This window comes from Bidens hawaiensis, unplaced genomic scaffold (assembly GCF_021521415.1).
Source record: "Bidens hawaiensis isolate Kalapana, Puna unplaced genomic scaffold, B.hawaiensis_p1.1 tig00015249_1, whole genome shotgun sequence".
NCBI classification, from domain to species: Eukaryota; Viridiplantae; Streptophyta; class Magnoliopsida; order Asterales; family Asteraceae; genus Bidens; species Bidens hawaiensis.
This window is the reverse complement of record NW_027492358.1, coordinates 352891-359484: the sequence shown is the minus strand read 5'-3', so window position 1 is coordinate 359484 and position 6594 is coordinate 352891. Positions and strand designations below refer to the sequence as shown.

General features: G+C 32.2%; 1 pseudogene across 1 annotated transcript; it reads left to right on the top strand.

Annotated features, from left to right (window-relative positions):
• The first annotated feature begins 4522 nt into the window (after nucleotides 1-4522).
• Nucleotides 4523-5813, top strand: LOC143548759 (transcription factor MYB13-like; annotated as a pseudogene). The gene is made up of 3 exons (XR_013138006.1): nucleotides 4523-4935; nucleotides 5032-5158; nucleotides 5316-5813. The product of XR_013138006.1 is annotated as a transcription factor MYB13-like (transcript).
• Nucleotides 5814-6594: the final 781 nt, after the last annotated feature.

Here is a 6594-nt window from a genome sequence, read left to right as displayed (position 1 = left end):
CAAATAAATGATATGGATGGAATATTTTAGTCATTATATTCCTTTAAACAAAAAATATATAACATAATGCATTCACTTTTAGAAAATACTGTATATATGATTCCACACAAAAAGGTTCAAACAATTATTTTTGTAAGTATTAGGGATTAAAAAGCCGAACCTAAGCGGAATACCCTAGAAATGTTTGATTAGGTAAAAATATTTTGTGTGAGAGTAATAATATTATTTGTATTTTGTCACTTGTATGCTATGAAATCTAGACTAATCTTTCCGAAGTATTAAGAAATTTACATTAACAAATTTGCATATCTATAATCTATAATAACTTTTAATAAACAATTAACCGCCGTTAAAAAATTACTAATAAACGATTAACTCTTTTGGCCGAATGTCAGTTCCACATTGCTCTCAAGATTTTACACTCATTTTCGTAATATGGTTCCCCTCGTGATTACAGGTGCGGCTCTCAGTCTGACCCGGATTCATCTAAACGGTTCCCATAAATATTTTGTTGGCCATTCACATCCCCTACATCTTGTAGGGGTGAGCAAAAAACCGAAACGAAACGAAATTAACTGAAAAAACTGAATCGAAGCATTAACCAACGGGTAATCTTTTGTATTTTTGATAAATTGAATTTTTAGTTTCGGTTCGGTTATTCATTATAGAAAACCGAACCGATTGATGGTGATGTGGATCATGAATATGATGAAAGCTGAGACTAAACTTTGATGATCAATAATATGATGAATAAATATTAAGATTAAACTTTTAGTGTTTTTATATTAACAATTTTGTTGAATTTTAAACTATACTACTCAAGCAGCTTTGTATTTGAATGGTTCCACGCATCACGAGCATATTTTTGTTTTTTGAATTCAATATATATGCGGTACTCTAATACATTCTTACAAGCTTAAAAATACCATTTTCATTTTCTAAAAAAAAATTCAATGCCTACACGGAATTGAAAAAAACAAACCCGACTATAACCGACACCGAAAACCGGTCGGTTTGTATATTAAAAAACCGATGACTTCGGGTTTCAGTTTTGCGTAATAACCGAACTGTGCTCAACCCTATCATCTTGCACCCGATGTTTTGTAAACCCTAGCCCCCCCCCCCCCCCCCCATCATCGACGAACTCTCTATTCTCGTGTTGTTTATCTCTGATTATCGTTCAAAATCATCATTCTAATCAAATGTATGTTCTAGCTAGAGTTATGCCACTATAAACCATTTTGTTCATATATAAACCCACCATTTTGTTCATAGTTCGTTTCAAGATTCGGAAACCCTAAATCGATTTGATTTAATCTTTAACGTCATTCCAATCTTAGATTAAACACATATATGATACATGTAAAACTGCTAATGCAATTAAAGGGTTGTACAATCTGCGAAAGTACTTTGACATCGATAAATAGTACCCAAGTGTGAGACAAACCATTAAACAAATTATCAACAATTTAACATTAACATATAAAATAAATGAATCGATCAACAGAAGCTATTTTGTATTTTTTTAAAGTAAAAAAAGAAATCGGCACGCACCTAAAACTCGATTCGGTGCAGATCTTTTTATTTTAAACATAATAAATTTGGCAAAAGATACAAATGATTATTAGTTTACTCGTTAAAGAAACTTTAATATTGAACAAATGATCATTAGTTATACTTGTTAAAGTAACTTTAATATTTACATTCTATTTAATTTCTTATACATTTTTTTTTGTTTGCAATCAAAGTAGCACACATTGGATCTCATCTGAACTACATAGTTAAGTATGTTTGAAGCGAGTAGTAATAAGGTGAGTGACATTTGGGAAATCCTCGTGTTGCAACTCCTTTTAAGGAGAGCGGGCCTGAAGTAACTGGTGAAGCTATTGTTTTATGACTTAGAGGTCATTGGTTCAAGTCATAGAAAACAATAGCTCTTGCACAAATTGTATGGTTAGATTGCGTACATCAAATTGTGTAGCGATCCGACTCTTCTTCGGACCCTATGCATATACGGGAATTAAGTTAAGCACCGGATACACCCTTTAGCTAAATTGTAATATATTTACATAATTTTTAATAACACATATAGATCAGGTGCATAACGTCTCTCTCATTTAAAAGGAATCGAAGAACTTTAATAATAAGACATGGGTTTGAGTCATTTTCACAATGTTGGGTCAGTTTAATTGGAACATAGTGGTTCGCTTGGTATGCTTAATTACCTCTCACATATTTAAAATAAATTTTGTATCCATCCGTGACACATGTGATGAATAATAAATACAAGTTAATACAATATTAAAAACATAATGCTATTGGATAGTAAGATAAGATTAAAATATCTAACCCATTAATTTTAAATTTGAATGTTGAATATTAATTAAGAGAAAATTTTAATGAGAATGTTATAAATGTAATAACTCCTTTTTTTTTATGATCTCTTTCCACATGCAAAACACATGTCAATTCTTTAATCATTTTAAAATGTTCATAACTTTTTCATACGACATTTTTTTTAAAAAAAAGTTCACCATAATAACAAACGTTTTTTATCTTTAATATGAATATCATATTATTATATAAAAATAATATATTGTGTTATTTGGTTGTTCATTGTATTTTTTTTAATTGAGTTTTTCTATGCATTGCGTTATAGATTTTGGTCACTATGTTTTTCAATTGGTACTTATCATTGTGTTTTAGTCATTGTGTAATACGTTTATTGTCTTTTGTTCGGAATTGACATGTGACATTCATTTAATATGAGAAAAATAGTATCATGTTTATTGTGTATCACGTTTAAGTCATTGTGTAATATGTAGTTTCCATTGTATTTTACGTTTTTAGTCATTGTGTTATATGTATTCACCGTTATGCCTTGCGTTTCAGGTCATTTGTGTTATATGTATTCATAATTGTGTTTTAGGTTTCATGTTATTGTGTAATATGAATTCATCATTGTGTTTTATGTACTAGATAATTTGTTGATATTTTTCATTATATTTGCATATTATTATTACACAAAGGTGTTATTAGTATTTAAAGAAATACAATGATAAACATAAAAACACAATGACGAAAAAGACACATAGATTAGCAAAAAAGACACAGTGACGTAAGTTTTGTTTTAATTTTTATATAACAAAATCATACCCGTATTAAAGATACAAAAACGTTTGTTATTATGGTGATTTTTTTAGATATCATATAAAAAATTTATAAATGTTTTAAAATGATGGGAGGATTAACATGTGACTTGCATGTGAAGTAGAAGTGTGTTTTTTAACCGTACCCGAATAAGGAACCCGAACCGAAGTGGCCCGAGACCCGAATAAGCCGATTTGAATTCCCTCGAACCAATTAAACTCCTAACCCGAACCCGAGATAAAATATTCGGGTCGGTGTTTGGGTTGAAATACCCAAATTCGGGTTGACCCGAATAACCCGAAGTATGATACATCGATGTATGTGTCCCTAATTTGTATAGGGTAGTTTAGCGGTGAAGTAACATAGTGGCCATATATATTCTTGTTCGGCTTTTCTTAAGACTACAATTAATATTGGATCTATCACATTGGATCACAATGTATTAATTACCATAAAGCATGTTGAGAATGTATATTTAATTCAAAAACTTAAATAGTATAATATTTAAACCAATATGTATTGAGCATGTTCTTCAATCTACACAAGTATTGATCCACATGCTACAACACTCCATCATGTCTAATGTATGCTTGTATAATAAATTTCATGTTTCGCTAAATATTATAAGTTATTGTTGAATATGATTGTATATTACGGTTCTATAACGGCTTGGAATATATTTAAATATTTTTTTTGACATTGTTAAAGGTGGATAAATTGTTTTAATTTGTTAAACCCGAAACCCGACCCGAATTTACCCGACCCATTTAGCCCGAAACCCGAACAAACCAAACTTATTTGGGTTTATTTTTAGGTCAATTTGTTTTGAGCTCAAACCCGAACAACCTGACCCGAACAACCCGAAACCCGAATAAATAACCCGAAGAACACTCCTAATGTGAAGAGATGAAATGTGTATAAATTACTTTTTTACTATTTTTTATGTGGTTCTCACTTGACGCGTGTCAAATAATTATAGTTTCTCACAATTTTCATTTTGTTGGCCTTTGTAGAACAACTAAACACTATATATGATATATGATATATTCACTATATGTATTTACCAGTTAATACATTAATTTTAATACATTTATGTAAATGTTTTATCACTTTATATGTATTGAAGAATGACTTCTAGATATAATATCCAGATCTGTTCTGTAAAACTCACATTCATGATGAAAACGCTTGCAAATACCAACAACTAATTCTACAAAATAGAGGGCGGTGATTACAGAAAGAACCCTCTTCTTGTAACAAGGCTGACAGTTTTTACAGGATTAGCTACTAGTATTTGCTAGCGTTTTCATCATGAAGATGACTTTATGGAGCATATCTCGAATTGTATCATCCGGATTCCCTTATTCATGTATTACATACAAAACTTATTACATTCAAAACTCTACGTGTGTTTCTCACTCTTGTTAACATAATATGTTCTTAAACATATAAATAAAAAACAAGTATTATATATTATTAATAATATTGGTCAAACTGGTTGGCTTGGCTACTACATCCTCACTCCACTATCCTTTTCGTCGTAGTTATCATCCACCCCCTATTTAAGCCCATGCTCCTTTCACATTTCACCTCACTACTTCTCAACCTTCAACAACTCCATTAACTAGTTAACATACAAAAGCTGGACAAAAATGGTGAGAGCTCCATGCTGTGAAAAGACGAATGTAAAGAAAGGCCCATGGAGTCACCAAGAAGACCGAATCCTCGTGAATTATATAAACCAGTATGGTCACCCGAATTGGCGCGCTCTTCCTAAACTTGCCGGTAATCATCAAAGCATGATTCAATCACTCTCGATGACTACTCTTTGTCGTGCTCATGTTGATCATCAATGTCTAATCTTTGTGATGATCTTATCAGGTTTACGGAGGTGTGGGAAGAGTTGCAGGCTAAGATGGACCAATTACTTACGGCCCGATATTAAAAGGGGTAACTATAGTAAACAAGAAGAAGAAACAATCTTGCAATTACACCAAAGAATTGGGAAATAGGTGTGTGCATGTTTCAATCATTCGTCGGATATTTATAATTTTTCTAGGTTATGCTAAACGTACCCACCGCCCTCATTCTAAGTTGTTTCATATTAAAATACAAAAAAAAAATGTTTGTGATTCGATATTATTTTTTTTTTTTTTGGATTATTGCAGATGGGCAGCTATTGCTGCAAGATTACCAGGACGAACAGATAAATGTATGGCACACACATTTAAAAAAGAGAGTAAAACAAAAACCTAACCATAATGTTGCTAAAGAAGAAAAGGCCGGATTAATGTCGCCGTTAGACACGAAAACATGCAGTCAGTCGAGTTATAATCGAATTGATCTGGAGCAAACTTCGTGTACCGACATACGTTCTGTGAGTACAAGTACAAATGATAGCTTGTGCATGGAGGAAATGGTTTTGGAGAATTTCGTGGATATGGATGATGAGTTTTGGTCAGAGGTTTTTTCAGGTGAGAACTCAGACGACAGCTTGACGACAATGGTCCATGAAAACATTGGTCAACTTCCAAATGAATGTGGGTACCACGCAAATCTGCATGATGACATGGAATTTTGGTACAATGTGTTCACGAAAGGAGAAGAGTCGCTACGAATGTAATAAAAATAAAACTATGGACTTTGTTTAACAATTTCTAGTTTTATTTGGTGTAACCATATTGTTACAACTTACAACTAAAATAACATTATCATTATTTTTGGAAAAGTACGTATATTCTGACTTGAATATACTTAGTCTTAACAACAATCATTTTTTTTTTTTTTAATAACAAACTTACTGTGATGGTTAGTTGACTTTTGTGGGACTTGAATATACTTAGTCTTAACAACAATTATTATTTTTTTTAATAACAAACTTACTGTGATGGTTAGTTAACTTTTGTAGGCCACTTATACTACCCGGTAGTTATATAACTAACCACATAATATGTAAATGACTAAGGTGTTGTTTGTTTTTTAAGACAAAAATTGTCTTAAATCTGATTTCATGTTTGCAACTGAAGATGTGATCTGAATTAGGGATGGCCAAATTCGGGACTGGTACCGGTTGGTACCGGTACCGGTACCGAAATCAGTACCGATTTGGTACCATCAGTACCGAATCGGTACCAACGTTTTGAGTTTCGGTACCGGTATGGTACGGGACCGGTATTTCCCGAATTGTCCCGAAATTTTACCTTAAATACCGGTACTGGTACCAAGAATCCGCGATTTTCGGGACCGGGATTTTCGGGACCGGGACCGGTCGGTACCGGTACGGTCCCGATCTCATCCCTAGTCTGAATGTATGTAATTTGAAAATATAATTTTGTTTATTTTATAAACCGGATATCGTCTGCATAAGCTGAAAATTTGTTACGTATCATATATATCATAGTAGATAGAAAGTCATTTAACAAATATAAACTGCTAAAATAATTT